The sequence below is a fragment of the Symphalangus syndactylus genome, chromosome 8 (assembly GCF_028878055.3).
Source record: "Symphalangus syndactylus isolate Jambi chromosome 8, NHGRI_mSymSyn1-v2.1_pri, whole genome shotgun sequence".
In the NCBI taxonomy this organism is placed as follows: Eukaryota; Metazoa; Chordata; class Mammalia; order Primates; family Hylobatidae; genus Symphalangus; species Symphalangus syndactylus.
Window position 1 is genome coordinate 58,288,178 of NC_072430.2, and position 17,300 is coordinate 58,305,477.

Sequence of the window (17,300 nt, forward strand, 5' to 3'; positions counted from 1 at the left end):
CCAAGGAACAGAGACAAGAATGACAGTGACTTCTCTTCAGAAACATTGCAAGCCGGAAGAGAATAGAGACAGGTCTTTAAAGTAATGGCATTTAGGAAGGGGAGGAGGGAAAAGAAAGAGAGCTGCCAAATTAGAATTATTTATTCAGTAAAAATACCTTCCAGCTGAAAGGTGAAATAAAGACTTTTTCAGACAAACAATAGCTGAAAGAATTATCACCAACAGATTCGTGCTATAACAAATATTAAAGGTAGTTCTTCAAAGAGAAGAAAAATTTTAGGAGATGGAAATCTAGATTTACACAAAAGATTGAAAACCACTATAATTGCTAAAAATGTGAGTGGGCAAATTTAAAAGCCATTTTCTTCATTTTTAACCTCCTTAAAACATAATTGACTGTTTAAAGCAAAAAGAGTAACAATATATTGTGGAATTTGTAACAGAAGTAAAAAGTATGACAATAATGAAGCAAAGAATGGGAAGGGGGAAAGCATCATGTTTTATAGTTTTTACATGTGAAGTTGTAGATTACTTTAAAGTAGACAGCGATAAGTTAATGATGCATATTTTAAGCATAAAAGCAATTACTTAAAAACTGAAACAAACATACAAAAGCAATAAAGCCAATACCAATAGTGGAAATAGAAAGACTGACAACATCAAATGTGTGTGAAGATGTGGAGTGACTAGAACTTACACTGGAAATATGAAAGTACAATAACTTTGGAAAACAATTTGTGGTTTTCTATACAATTTAAATAAACTTGCCATAAAACCTAACAATCTCACTCCTAGGTATTTATCCCCCCAAATTAAAACATATATTCCACATTAAGACTTATACATGATTGCTCACAATAGCTTTATTCCTAATAGCCTCAAACTGGAACCAAATATCCATCAACTGGTGAATGGATAAATTGAGCTATGTTTATACACATGTATGTGTATATGCACACACATATACCAGCATATTACTCAGCAATATAATAAAACTAACTACCGACACATGCCAGAATATAGATGCATCTCAGAGGCATAATGCTAAGCAAATGAAAGAAGCCAAACAGAAAAGACTCTTTTCTGTTCAATTCCATGTATAGTTGTCCCTCAGTATCCATAGAGGATTGTTTCCAGGACCCCCCAAAATACCAAAATCAACAGATGCTTGACTCCTTTATATAAAATTGCCTAGTATTTTCATATAACCTATGGACATCCTCCCATATACTTTAAATCATCTCTAGATTACTTATAATACCTAATAGAATGTAAGTGCTATGTAAATAGCTATTATACTGTATTATTTTCATTTATATTATTTTTATTGTTAATTTTATTGTTTTTTCTCTAATATTTTTAATCGACAGTTGGTCAACTCTGCAGATGAAGAATCTGTGGATATGAATGGCCTACTCTATATGATATCATTAAATAGGCAAAGACTATAGTGACAGAAACAGGCCAGTACTTACCAGGACCTGGGAGTGGCAGGAGGGAATTGATTGCAAATGTGCAAGAGAGAACATTTCAGGGTAATAGAAATGTTCTATGTCCTCAATGTGATGATGGCTACATAACTGTGTACATTACCTTCCAAGCATTCACCTAAAAGTTGCAAGCCTTCCACAGAATACAGAGTTTCTAAATAGATACAGATTCTAATGCGACTGTGTAGATGAGGATTCCTAGTGATTCCTACTCCACCATCTTCCAAGAATCATCTACTAACTAGTAGTTTATTAAGCTAAAATAAGACAGGAAAGAAGGACAAAAGAAAGAACAAAGGGAACAAACAGAAAATAAGTGGACTTATGCCCAATCATATCAATAATTACATTAAATGTAAATAGAGAGAACACTCCAACTAAAGACAAAGTTTTTCTTACTGGATGAAAAAACATAAAAAGCCCAATACATGTTGTTTACAAATTATTCCCTTTAAATATAAAGATACAAACTCCCAGTTAGAAAAAAAGAAAAAACACAAATTGCCAGTATCACACTTGATAAGGCATGTGTACAACTGCTGATATTTAAAGGATCATATCTATTATGTTCATATTGAAGGTATACAACCTAACATGATATTACAACTGGCTAAATGTTGATTCAGGATAATTATTAATAATAACCATAACCCATGAATTGTGCTAACCAGTTCATCTACATCTTTTTTATTTAGTCTTCCCAAAACCCTGTTGTGTAGATGCTGTTTTTGTTCGTAGTTTATAGATGAGGAAATTGAGGTTTATAGAGGGTAACTCACTTGCCCAAAGTCACACAGCTTGTTAATAGTAAAACCGCTTACTTATTGGACTCCCATCCTGGGAATATTCCTAGAATCATAACTGTCTCATTGGAATGAATCTAAATGCATACATTATTTTTTAAAGGAAGAGCAGCTTTTCTTTTTCTGAAACAATTCTACAGGCTGAAAGTCTTGAAGGAAGAATGGAAAAGCTACTCACTGAATTGCTGCCACTGTTGCCGTGGAAACCTGAAAAGAGATTACATACACATCAGTTTTACAACTCCATCTTTTAATAGGTGCAGAACATAACCACAGGCTGCCGACTCCTCATGGAAAATTCCCAGAAAAATCCATCTAATCAAAAATCTCTTCAGCTATTTTAATACAAAAATCCCAATTCACAGAGTAAGCTGAGCTCTGTCAGAGAGGGTGGATAATGATTCCCTTTTCCTGAACTGTTGCTCATCCACTGACTGTTGAGGAGGGAACCAAGACAAAGAAATTAAAATAATGCTGAAAAGCAAGAACAAGAAACTACAAGGCACTGGATGCGTGTGTCTTAAGAGCCAGGTCAAGCGGCACTGGAGGGGGCGCTGTGGGTACTGACTTGAACAAATGGTAAATATCACTGAGATAAATATGCAAATGTAAAGTGGTCCCACCCATGGTAATAAAGGCGGCATCCTCCACTGGGAGCAAAATGAAACACTCTTTGGTAGCACAGACCTAACTCTGTTGAGCATTTCGGTGATGCTGAGGTATAGACACTGTCAATGGAAAGTGAGTTGTCACAGTAAGATGGAATTCTGAAACTGAATACGGTATAAGTCTGTTCACAAAGTAAAAGTAATGTCCTTGCTTATCTAAAAAGGGCCGTTCATAAGTCTCCCTAAAAGCTGATTTGAAAAGTTACAAAGAAAACTAAAGCAAGAATAGTAAGTAGAGAAAAAGACATGATGTGCCCATTTCCATGACTTTGGACTTTGGGTTAGCCAATAAAAATGATTTAATAGATATATTAATTAGGATTGGATTTAGTTGCAGATGACAGGAATCTCAAAGTAACCATAGCTTAAACAACATAGAATTTTACTTCTCTCTCACTTAAAAGTCTGCCTAGGTCATCTATAGCTGATATGGCAGCTTCACGATCATCAAAGATCTAAGCTCCCCCAGCTTGTTGTTTGACCACTCTCAGCATGCAGTTTCTGACTCATGCTCCAAAACGGCTATTCGAGCTGCATCCCACACATCCACAGCAAAGCCAGCAGAAAGGAGAAAAGAATGGAGAAGGCCCCTAGCTTTCCCTTTAAGGACACTCCCCTGAAGTTTCCTACACTTCTGTTTACATGCTATTGGCCATGTCCCACATGGGCTTGATCTACCTGTGTGCCCCAGACAAGCAGGACTTCACATGTCGAATAGAAATAACCAGAGAAAGAGGGAGACAGTTGTTCTCTGTATAGTTTAGGGAAACATAAGACTCAGGTTTGATTCATTTATTCATATATTCATTCAAGACACAATTATTAGTCATATGGTATGTGTCAGGCTATGTGTTCGATTCTGGAAATAAAAAAGACCATAGCAACACATCAAGAAGCAAATCATTTCAACACAAGGTGAAAGAAATTTCATATAGGTTAAAAAAAAGTAGCTAACTTTATTGTGTTGCAAGAAAGAGCTTTTAAGAAAATTTCACAGAGGAAATGCCATGTAAACTAAGTCTTTAAAAAATAGGACTTAGCCAATGAAGAAGAGCTAGGGGGAGAGGATGGAGGAGAGGCAAGTGTTGTTGGAGAGTATTGGAAAATGGAGAAGCCATTCCAGACAGCAGGATGAACAGAGGCAAATGGGACAAAATGTGAGAAAGTATAGCTTGCTAGGAAACGCTCAGGAGTTCCATAGGACTTGGAATGGGGATGAGAGATGCAGGAGGAGAGCCAGCGGGGAGGAGTGGTAGAAGATGAGGCTGAAACACAGGCAGAGGCCCCATGGTGAAGGGTTTTGTGGACAGACTGGAGAGCTTACACATCATTCTGCACTCAGAAGGAAGCCACTAGACAGATCTAGGAATGAGAGGATCACAGCGAGATTGAATTTTGAAAGATTAATCTGGAAGATGTGGAAATGTGGAAGAAGCCAGGAGACAGGCATGATTGAAAACAGAAAAAAACTGTTTATTTATTGAGCACTGACTGAGCGTCAACTCTTTGCCAGGCAATCTACTAAGTGCTACAGACACCAAATGGAGTGCAACAGACACAGAAAACACCAAGGACATGCAGAAGAGTGAGAGACATAAACCAGTGTTAACATTGTTCTGCAACATGTGTGAAAATAGGAAGGTGGAGAATGATCTGGGATGACAGTAAAGAAAGTGCCCTACTCTGCTGGAATGAAATCAGAAAACTTCAAAGAAAAACAAACTTTAGTTTGTGAAAGCTGATTAGAAGTTTGACAGGTGGTCAAAGGCTGCAAAATGCATTCCTGGCAGAGTATATGGTACCTACAAATATAAAGAGTCATGAAGAAAAACTGCAAGTAGTTCAATAAGTGCAAGTGTCAGGGGTGGAAATTAGTCCCAGGTGAAGACAGAGGCAGTCGGGGAGTCACATGATCAGACCTGGCAAGAGGTGCTGGCCAGTATAGGAAGAAATGAGAGCCTGATTTAGAGTGGATGAAAATGGAGGTCACCACACCACAGATCTCCCCTTCATCCTTCTGATCCACCCCATACCCTTCGCCACTCTGCTTTATTGACCAGGAGGCTGAGTTGCATGGATTGCATCAATAGGTTCTCTTGTCTTCTAGCTTCCAGTTGGGTTCAACCAATGAGGAACTATAGAAGATTAATTGGGGAAGAGGACGTGAAGAAGTGAGGTCAGGGGAGGTATTCATCCCCTCAGTTCCCGGCCTGTGGAGTTACATGGACTGGCTTCACGCTCCTGTTGGGAGCTCCTGTCCCCCCAGAGCTCTTGTGCTTTTCCTTTCTCTTCTGTGCTCTTGCTTTCTCGTGTTCTGGCTCCCAGAACCCTCCCCATTCAAGCATAGAAGTGGTAACAGAAACCCATGAGCTACAGGGTATTACACTATGCCTTGCGGTTTCCCTACACTAGGCTCTTTGAAAATAACCTCTTTATTACATTCTAAAATTATGCAGTCAGCATGCCAACTGTTTTCTGCCAGGATTCTAAATAATATAATCACTAAATACCACTCTCACTTAAACCTCATTTCTTCATAACTCTTACAACTTTTATGTATAAACTGGAGCCATCAGTTTTCCAGAAGGAATGATTAAACCCCCAAGATGGTTCACAGCTCTCAAAATTCTTGTTTGAAAGGTCAAAGATAACAATCTGGCAGGTTCAGATGGGTAAAACTAAATTCTTGCTACTGACAAGTTCAAAAGTCAGTGGAGGCTATAAACTTGTGCACACACAACAGTAAAACTCACCAGACGAATCTTTGGCATACTTCCTGGGCATAGTATAGTCTAAGCAAATAGTCTAGGCTGAAAAAAATCCATCATTTCCAATTTCAGATTCTAGGGAGAGAGAATCTGATGGTTCATCTTGAATCTGGGTTCAGTTCTAATTTAGTCAGGGTGGCTCTAACATGGCTGTTTTAGATTCATTATTATGTGGGGAGAGAAAGTTTCCAGATAAAAGGTATGGGTATAGGATGCGTAGACATTCCTAAAAGCATCTATCACAGTTGATACATGGGCACCAGTCAGTCTTTCTTTAACTGAATAATTTCAAAAGGCAGAGTGTGATGTGCCAAGAAAGGCTAATTTAAAGTCTCTCTTGCCATAAGTTACTCTAGTGCTGTGCTGTTTTTTTTTAAGAGAAAGGATAATAGCATATTTACAATTCAATTATATTTCTATTATTCTAGTTCTAGTCAAATTAGACATTCCTTAGTCCCACAGTGATTTTTGTGGGGGAGGGGTATTGCTACACCTGCCACACAGCTGGGTCCAAGGACTGCCTGCACGCTCCCAGCATGCTCTGGGGTTAGTTTCCATGACGACCAATCTAGGAGTGTTTCCACCCTCTCTACCGGCTCCAGGACAGAGCTAATAGAATAGGCACGTATAAGGAAGACTAGGAGACAGGTTGAACAAGTATATGCAATTATTTTTATGGCACTGTGGTCTCAAATTATTCCTTATGCTAGTCCCCTTTATAACCCATTATAATAGATTACAATGTCTTTCCTGCTAAGTGCTCAGAGCTCTTTCAAATGTATTGTCACATTATCCTCACAGCATCCCTAAGAAATAAGAAAGGTCTTATTTTGCAAGTTGGGAAACTAAGGCACATAATAGTGAAATGGCCATCTTCCACACGGAGGATGAGGCAATGCTGACATTAGGGTGGGATTCAGGAATCACGCTTCTAAAATCTGTGTTTTCGATATATTTTTCTGCTTTCCTGTCTCCCTCTGCCTGAAGCTCTAGAGCAAATCAACTCAATACAATTTTGATTAAATATCATCCACATTTTATCTGTGTTAATTGTAAAATGGTGGGAAATGATACTGAGGAAGAAAATTAGGTAAACTATTAAAGAAAAAGGCAGGTGAATGCAAAGACTGGGAAATAGGAAAGCAAGTAGATATGCTTAACTAAAGTTAAAATATTTCGCACAGATTTTCTTTCAAGGAAAAGAAACAACCACCCAGCTTTGGAATAACAGATGTTTAGTCTACTGTCATGAAGCATATTTGTGACTTGGGGAAATAAAAATATAATATGAAATGTGGCAAAGATTAATAAGAGACACCTCAAATAGTGAAAGGAAAACTCAGGAAGATGTGCACAGAAGAAAATGAGCAAAAATGTCAGCCCACTTTTCACCTTTCCTGGAGATTCCACCTTTGGCTTCAACTATCTCAGGGAGAGAAAACCATGACCACATCCTGGGCATGGACAAAAGCATACCTTTGCGAAATGAAGGTTGAAGGCACATTAAACCTTGTCAAAGTGCTGATGCCATTGTTTTAAAGATCATGAGATTAATTTTACCTCATTACCCCATATGAAAAGCTACAACCAAAAAAGATGTCACTCTAGCCAGTGAATGTAGAAATGCCAGAATGTAATTTTATGTCCTTGCTGTTTGTCCAAAGAAATAACCAATCATTTCAAAGGGACCCCAAAATTCAACAGCCAATGATATGCTAGTGTCAGGTGCTTTCCAAATCCCAAACTTTGGGTACCCAAAATACTTATTCTGGACTTGGCATATTAGGGAATGTTGATCTCTGCTCTGAATTCTCAGATCCAGGAGTGGCAACACCCACTCACATCACTATATCCTACCTCAGGATCTTTGCAGCATAGAATATTGGCCTAGGACTGAGGAAACCTCTTTGCTTCTCTCCTGAGTACAATCCCTGTGATTTTCATTGCCTGTTTGCCTTAGGGCAACGTGCCCCATTGGATTCCCCACCCGATTCCATCCCAGAGAGCAGGGCTTTGGAGTCAAAGTAAAGAGCTTCAGATTCTGGCTCGTGGTAAACATTACGCTGATCAATGACACTTCCAAAGAGTGACCTTAGGCAAGGTCACTTCTCCTCTCTGATCTTCAGTGTTCCTATCTAATAAACTATATTAACAACACCAACCTCATAGGTATTGTGAGAATTAAATGAGATAATGCATGTAAATTTTAGTCCAGTGCCTGGAATACAGTCAGCACTCAATAATTGCTAGCTATTTAAAAACAACATCCTAGAAATCTGTCTCAACGGGCCTCTGCCCAGCAGACAGGCCTCTTGTGTCGCGCTCATAGGGGCCTCTTGTGTCATACTTACAGAGTGCAAACACAGAGCAGGGCAGGGAAAAGCTAAACTGGAAAGGGGAGGCTGTGAAAGTAGTGAGTCAGTAGGAGCCAATTAACTAGTTGCCAGAAGCATGTATTAAGAGTTTCTCTGGACACAATGGATGATGGTACAGAACAGTTAAATGAGCACAGTTTAAGCTTGTTAGATTTGCTATCTAAGAAGGGACACAGATATATTAAGTACATTCATAAAAATAGACAGACTTGGGAAAATATACTTAAATTAAATGAAAGGTTTGTATTGAAAACTAGTCTTCTCCCAAGCTCATTAGAGTGGCAAGTCAATTATCCCTTAACAAACTTAGAGAGTTGCTTTTACATGGTGAGGTGAATTAGGAGACTAAACAATTCAAAACACTAGCAGTAAATCTAAGCCACATCCAGACCTTGAGCAGAGCTAACACATTTTTAGATGATGAAAAAGTAGATGCTGTATAGAAGAATTCAAAAGACACAAGTAACACACTTAAAGTATTCCAAATGTATTTGCAGAGAAAGATTTATTCTTTGCTCTTTCAGTATATTGCTTCGAGCAAGAATAATCTCTTTATTACATCCCTGGTTCACACTCCTTTCCTTTTTAATACGCTACCCTTCATTTGCCACACAAAGATATTTCAGATCTGCCATAAACACATATATGCCCCATACAGTATAATGATAAACTAGCTGTTACAAAGAGCTTAGAAACCAGACAGACTGTTTCTACATATCTAACCCAAGTTATTTACTGTGGCTTAGCATATTTTCAATAGCAGTTCAACCACATGCTTAACTCTAACACAGAATTCTTTTCACCAGCTATGGAAAAAAAAATAATCAAAGAGACTATTGCTTCTGTGGAAGTTCTTGTACATGACTCCAGGGGAATTATCCTTTCCTTCATTCCAACATGCTTTATGAGGTTGCCCCAACCTGGCTGCACCAAACCCTTAAAATACACGATTCTGTGTGCACTACAGTCGTCAAGATTGGAAGAGTCCCAAGAGTCTCTGAAAGACAAGAAAGAATGCTTTAAAGCACTGAGACCATAATTATCCTGGCAGAACCCTAACAAGTGAAGCATTTCCCTTCACAATCTGCATTGTCCCAGTCCCCTTCAAAGCACCATTTTCAAAAACTGACAGCCGCCACCTAGCAGACTCTGAACATCGTCTGCCCTTCCACCCGGATCATCAAGCTTCTGACCAAGGAGACAAGATGGCAAAATGCCAGCAGTGCCTCCACATGGGCGATGGCACGCACTCACTTCCGGTTTAGCCTACTGCTGCCTTACTACGTGATTAAGAGTTTGGCTTGAAGGGAGAATGAACTGGCTTCACCACTCACTACCTTTAAGATCTTATGAAAGTTATTTAGCTTTCCTTAGCCTCAGTTCCCCATCTATCAATTGAGGATAATGACACATCTACCTCTTTGCATTTGGGAAAAATTAAATAAGACAATTTTTGTAAATAATTCAATAAGCGCTGTAAACAGTCAATAAATATTAACTATTGTCATAGACAATAAACTTTGGAGATACAGCCTGACCTTTTTCTTCCTGAGCATTCCTTCATTCATTAAATGATTATTGATCCATCTCAGGCATTAGGAAACCATCCACAAAGCTCCATCAGCTACCTGTGTGAGAGCCCTAAGGTGCAAACTCTATGCAGCTACTCAAATTTGAGTAAACTATATGCAAATACCCAAATCTGAGGAAACTAGTGCAGTTAAAGAAACCTATCCCCTTCTAGTTTTAGATTTTTTTTTTTTTTTTTTTTGTCGACCAGGCTGGATAGAGTGCAGTGGCGCGCAATCTCGGCTCATCACAATCTCCGCCTCCTGGGTTCAAGCAATTCTCCTGCCTCAGCCTCCCGAGTAGCTGGGATTACAAGTGTGAGCCACTGCACCCGGCTAATTTTTGTGTTTTTTTTTGGTAGAGACGGAGTTTTGCCATGTTGACCAGGTTGTTCTTGAACTCCTGACCTCTGGTGATCTGCCTTCCTTGGCCTCCCAAAGAGATTATTTCTTTTCCTAAGAATTATTCCACCATACTGCTGGGCTCAATCACAAAAAAATCCAAGAGAAATACTAGCAAGTAAGTCAATCAGTGATTTATATATGAAAATATACATATTGCCAATAAATACATTAACAAGTTTAAACTTATTAGTGACTTATATGAATTAAAATGAACCCAATAAGCATTGTATCTATCCAAAAAGTAAATATCTTTAAATGATAATATTCAATGTTATCAAAAGAAGCATGAGATATATGCTAATGAGAATGTAAATTTCCAGAGTATTTTATTAATATTCATATTAATTTTTATTCATATTCATCAAGAAGTCCTTCCCGAAGAAGTGACATCAGCAAGATGGCCAACTAGAAGCTCCTAGCACTCTTCACCAACAAAAAACCCAAAACAATAAACAACCACATTTCAACCAAAATAACTAAAGGAAAGCACTGGAGAACAGCAAAAAAAGCAGCAGAATCCTGTTGAACACAGAAACCCAAGATTGCCACATAGAGATGATAAGAAAACACCTTGCCTTCACCACCCCATCCCCTAACTCAAGATTAGCTCAAAACCAGAAGGGACTGGTTTCCCCTGTGGGGAAAAGGTAAACAAGACAACCCCAGCAGCTCCTATCACCACTGTGGACACATACAATCTTCCCTACTGGAAATGACTGCAGTCCACAGGCTCAGAGCCCAGCTGAGGAAGCTTCCCAGAGTCCACACACTGAGCTACCCCCAGAGAAGAAGCCAACACTGAGCTCAGTATCCCCCACCCCCAACATGGCCCATGCTGTTACTGCTCTGTGCTCTCTTGGAACCAGAGCCCCTGCTAGAGTGTGTCCTGCTCCAGAGATGAGTAGCCATTACATCCCTCTGTCCCTGAGGCTTAGCTGCCACTAAATCATGCTCACCTTATAGCACACCATCCACAAACAGAGATGCTGCTATGTCCTACCCTCTAACAAGCTACCACAGAGCCACTCCATCCCTCCCATCTCAGTCACTACTGCACCCTCCCCATACAGCCAAGCAGAAATGATCCCCCAACCCCCAGAGACCCGGAGCCTTGAACTACCAGAGTAGCCACAGCCCCATGCCACACTGAGGTGGCACAATGCTCCCTGGGGACTCTAAGCTCAGGTACACCAGAGCAGTTGCACCTCCTTGCATCACAGCTGACATGGCACCCTAACTTAAGGGATCCAGAGGCTCCACTGACACATGTAGCACCACATTCTGGGGCTGAGCAGATATTTCACTTTGGGTCCTAGGGAATCCAGAACCGTGACTGAACTGTGCCACCCCACACTCCAAGCCAAGCAGCCACAAGTTCCTGTCTACCTGAAACTGGACTAGCCGCCACCAACCCAAGCGGCTGAGGCACTCTGCCTTTGTGGGAGTGTAGTCATTGATGTGATGTTCCCTGTTCCCCTGGCCTAAACCACGGTGGTATCTTGGCATCTCTAGGTCGTTGCTGCTGCTGTACCTAGCCTCATAGAGCCTGGGCTACTGCTGTGTCTCACTGGCCAGAGTTATCACTGTGTGGTACCTCATGCCTTCTTGGTTCCAGGTCCCAAATTGTAGCTGTGCCCTGCTCCATGGGGCCACGCTGGGCTTTGAGAGCACTCCTTCATTCTTAGAGCCCAACCAGATCTGTGCCTTGCCCCCACTCCCAGAGTCAGAACAACAGCTACATTCCAGCCCCCGAGGCCTGAGATATATACCCCAGCTTAGTCGGGGAACTGCATTCACTCGTGCCTTGGAGTGTAAACCTGTACCTCAAGTCCCAGGTGGTGGAGTAGTTTCATAAGACCCAGGGCCCAGGAACCCAACTCCACAACTGCTCCAATCACCAGCGCCCTGAATTCCATTGCCACTGTGGCTTCCTGTGAGCAAGGTCATACCCAAAACCAAAAGCAATCCCAGGTCTCCCCTCTGTGAGAAAGATGAGAATAGGAGGATTCATAAAGCCCTTGCCCTAAAAATATACATAGCCACTGTCACTGCTACAGACTCCTCAGCCTATAATACTGAAGCAACTGCAGTCATCACTGATGTAGATTATAAACTGAAGAAGCTGTATAGAGACAATACCACATGGAACCAGAGCCACCATGTCCTGCTCAATCAGCACCCTCAGGCCCATCTGCAAGTGAAAGTCATCCCCTATGAAAGCCACTCTATAAAGTTTGGGAGAGGAGACTGTATCACAAGATGTATAGACACCAATACAAGGACATAAAGAACATGAAAAATGAAGGAAACATGACACCACCAAAGGAACACAGTAATTTTCCAGTAACTAACCCCAAACCCAATGGAAATTAATGAATTGCTTAAAAAGGAATTCAAAATAGTTATCTTAACAGAATTCAGTGAGATATGAGAAAATACAAATAGAACAATTCAAGGAAATCAGGAACACAATTTATAATTTGAATAAGAAACTCAACAAAAAGAGAGATATTAAAAAATATGTAAATCTTGAGGTTAAGGAATTCAATCAATGAAATAAAAATATGTAATTGAGAACTTCAACAGCAGACTAGATGGGAAAGAAGAAATAATCTGAACCTGAAGACTGTTCTATTGAAATGATTCAATCAGCAGGAAAAAGAGAATGAAAAAGAGGGCTGGGCAGACTGGCTCCTGCTTGTAATCCTGGCACTTTGGGAGGCCAAGGTGGGCAAGTTGCTTAAGCCCAGAAGTTCAAGACCAGCCTGGGCAACATGCAAGACCCCATCTCTACAAATAAATACAAAAGTTAGCAGGGCATGGTGGCACATGCCTGTAGTCTCAGCTGCTCAGGAAGCTGAGGTGGGAGGATCACATGAGCCTGGGGAGGTCAAGGCTGCAGTGAGCCATGATCACGCCACTGCACTCTAGCCTGAACAACAGAGCATGACCCTGTCTCAAAAAAAATTTTTTTAAAGAATGAAAGAAAGAATGACAGAATATAAAGACAGTTTACAGAACTTATGGGATACTATTAGCGAACAATGGTATATAGTGAACTATGGAAGTTTTTAGAGGGAGAAGAGATAAAGGGTAGAAAATGTATTTAATAAAATAATTGCTGAAAACTTCCCAGGTCTTGGGAGAAATTATGAACATCCAAGTCTATGAAGCTGAAAAATTCCCAAATAGATTCAACTCAAAAAGATCCTCTCTGAAGCACATTATAGTCAAAATGTCAACAAAGACAAAAATAATTTTTCAAGAGCAAGAAAAAAGCATCAAGTCATATATAAGGAAATCCCCATTAGACTATCAGTGGACTTCTCAGTCGAAATTTTGTAGGCCAGGAGAGAATAGGATGATGATATGGTTTGGCTGTGACCCCACCCAAATCTCATCTTGAATTATAGCTGCCATAATTCTCACATGTTGTGGGAGTGACCTGGCGGAAGGTAATTGAATCATGGGGCTTGGTCTTTCCCATGATGTTCTCATGATAGTGAATAAGTCTCATGAGATCTGATGGTTTTATAAATGGGAGTTTCCTTGCACAAGCTTTCTCTTGCCTGTCGCCGTGTAAGATGTGACTTTGCTCCTCGTTCACCTTCTGCCATGATTGTGAGACCTCTTCAGCCATGTGGAACTGTGAGTCAATTAAACCTCTTTCCTTTAAAATTACCCAGTCTTGGGTATGTCTTTGTTGGCTACATGAGAACAGACTAATACAGTAAATTGGTACCAAGTAGTGAGGTGCAACTGTAAAGATACTTGAAAATGTGGAAGCAACTTTGGAAATAGATAACAGGCAGATATTGGAACAGTTTGGAGGGCTCAGAAGAAGACAGGAAGATGTGGGAAATTTTGGAACTTCCTAGAGACTTGTTGAATGGCTTTGGCCAAAATGCTGATAGTCATATGGATGATAAAGTTCAAGATGAGGTGGTGTCAGATGGAGATGAGAAACTTGTTGGGAACTGGAGCAAAGGTGACTCTTGCTTTGTTTAGCAAAGACATTGGCGGCATTTTGCTTCTGCCCAAGAGATCTGTGGAACTTTGAACTTGAGAAAGTTGATTTAGGGCATCTGGTGGAAGAAATTTCTAAGCAACAAAGAATTCAAGAAGTGACTTGGGTCACCACAACTGTTAAAAGCATTCAGGTTTATGAATTCACAAATATATGGTTTGGAATTGGAATTTATGTTTAAAAGGGAAGTAGAGTATAAAAGTTTGGAAAATTTGCAGTGGGATAATGCAATAGAAAAGAAAAACCCATTTTCTGAGGAGAAATTCAAGCCAGCTGCAGAAATTTGCATAGGTAACAAGAAGCTAAATGTTAATCACCAAGACAATGGGGAAAATGTCTCCAGGGCATGTCAGAGGTCTCCACAGCAGCCCCTCACATCACAGGCCTGGAGGCCCAGGAAGAAAAAGTGGTTTTGTATGCTGGGCCTAGGGCCTTGCTGCCCTGTGAAGTCTCAGGACTTGATGCCCTATGTCCCAGCCACAGCTAAAACGGGCCAAGGTAGAGCTCAGATCATTGCTTCAGAGGGTGCAAGCCCTAAGCCTTAGCAGCTTACAAGAAGTGTTGGGCCTGCAGGTACACAGAAGTCAAGAAGTGAGGTTTGGGAACCTCTGCTTAGATTTCAGAGGATGTATGGAAATGCCTGGATGTCCAGGCAGTGGTGTGCTGCAGGGACAGAGCCCTTATGGAGAACCTCTGCTAGGGCAGTGTGGAAGGGAACTGTGGGGTACAAGAGAGTCCCCACTGGGGCACTAACTAGTGGAGCTGTGAGAAGAGGGCCACCATCCTTCAAATTCCAGAATGGTAGATCCACCGACAGCTTGTACCTGGAAAAGCCACAGACACTCAATGGCAGCCTGTGAAGACAGCCAGGAGGGAGGCTGTATCCTGCAAAGTCAAAGGGACAGCACTACCCACGACCATGGGAACCTACCTCTTGCATCAGTGTGACCTGAATGTGAGACATGGAGTCAAAGGACATCATTTTGGAGCTTTAAGATTTGACTACCCTGCTGGATTTTGGACTTGCATAGGGCCTGTAGTTCCTTCGTTTTGGTCAATTTCTCCCATTTGGAATGGGTGTATTTTCCCAATGTCTGTGGCCCCATTATATCTAGGAAGTTATTACCTTGCTTTTGATTTTACAGGCTCCTAGGCAGAAGGGACTTGCCTTGTCTTAGATGAGATGTGGGACTATGGACTTTTGAGTTAATGCTGAAATGATTTAAGATTTGAGGGACTGTTGAGAAGGCAAGATTGGTTTTGAAATGTGAGGACATGAGACTGTTGAGAAGGCAAGATTGGTTTTGAAATGTGAGGATATGAGATTTGGAAGGGTCCAGGGGTGGAATGATATCATTTGGCTATGACCTCCCCCAAATCTCATCTAGAATTGTAGCTCCTGTAATTCCTACATGTTTTGGGAGGAACCTGGTGGGAGGTAGTTGAATCATGGGGGTGGGTCTTTCCCATGATATTCTCATGGTAGTGAATAAGTCTCACAAGATGTGATGGTTTTATAAATGGTAGTTTCCCTGCACAAGCTCTCTCTTGCCTATTGCCATGTAAGACATGACTTTGCTCCTCATTCACCTCTGCCATGATTATGAGGCCTCTCCAGCCATGTGGAACTGTGAGTCAATTAAACCTCTTTCCTTTATAAATTACCCAGTCTTGGGTACGTCTTTATTAGCAGCATGAGAACACATTAATATGGATGATATATTTAACTGGTGAAAAAAAAACAAAACCAAAAGCAAACAAACAAACAAAAAAAAAACCTGTCAGCTCATGGAAGCAACCTAAATGCCCATCAGTGACAGACTGGATAAAGAAAATGTGGTATGTATACACCATGGAATAATATGCAGCCATAAAAAAGAATAAGGTCATGCCTTTTGCAGGAACATGGGGGTTGGAGCTGGAGGGCATTATCCTTAGCAAACTAACACAGGAACAGAAAATGAAATACCACATGTTCTCACTTATAAATAGGGGGTAAATGAGAACTCATGAACACAAAGAAGGGAACAGCTGACATGAGTCTACTTGAGGATGGAGGGTGGGTGGAGGGAGAGGAGCAGAAAATATATTAATAACTGTTGGGTATTGGGTGATAAAATAATCTGCACACCAAACCCCTGTGGCACAAGTTCACCTATGTAACAAATCTTGACCTGTACCCCCGAACCTAAAATAAAAGTTTTTTTTTTTTATGCCAGCCAAGAGTTCTATGCTCACCAAATTTGTCCTTCACAAATGGAGAAATAGTCTTACCCAAACAGGCAAAAGCTAAGAGAATTCATTATCACTAGGCCTGGTTTATTAAAAAGAAATGCTTACGGGAGTTCTTCAAGCATAAACAAAATGGTGATAATTACCATAATGAATACATATGAAAATATAAAACTCACTGGTTGAGGTAAATACATAGGCAAATCCAGAATGCTCCAATACTGTAATCATACATATTTCTTGTATGAAGGCTAAAAGTTAAAATGGTAAAAAAATAACTAAAGCTACAATACGTTGTTAAGAAATACACAATGTAAAAAGATGTAAAATATGACATCAAAAACATAAATTGTGGGATGGTAGGGTAACGGTCTAAAGTTTTTGTATTCAACAGAATTATTAGCTTAAAACAGTAGATTATAGCTATAATGCAAGATGTTTCATGTAAGCATCATGGTAAGCACAAAACAAAACACTGCAGCATATATACAAACAATTAAAAAAAGAGTCAAAGTTTAGCACTACAGAAAACTACTGAAACCCAAAGGCAGTTAAAAAGAGAGGAAGAAAGGAACAAAAGAGCTATAAAACAACCAGAAAACAAATAACAATATGGCAGTAACAAGTTCTTACCTATCAATAGGCACTTTGAATGTAAATGGATTAAATTATCTAAATCTGGGCAACATAGCAAGACCCTGCCTCTACTAAAAATTAAAAAATTAGCTGGATGTTTTTGTAGTCCCAGGTGCTCAGGAAGCTGAGGCAGACAGTTCACTTGAGCCAAGGAGTTTGAGGTTACAGTGAGTTATGATCAAACTACTGCACCCCAGCCTGGGTGACAGGGTGAGACAATGTCTCTATATTTTTTAAAAATTCTCTAATCAAAAAACATAAAGTGGCTGAATGGATTAAAAAACGAGTTCTAACTATTTGCTAAGAGACCCAAGTAACCTTTAAGGAC

At 40.2% G+C, this 17,300-nt stretch overlaps 1 long non-coding RNA gene across 1 annotated transcript in view; it reads right to left on the minus strand.

The window, feature by feature from the left end:
• LOC129487824 (uncharacterized) overlaps nt 1-17,300 on the minus strand; it is a 143,398-nt gene that overhangs the window by 56,724 nt on the left and 69,374 nt on the right. The window contains exon 4 of the long non-coding RNA XR_008659468.1: nt 2,472-2,500. This is a non-coding gene — a long non-coding RNA (uncharacterized lncRNA). The remainder of the gene's footprint in view (nt 1-2,471; nt 2,501-17,300) is intronic.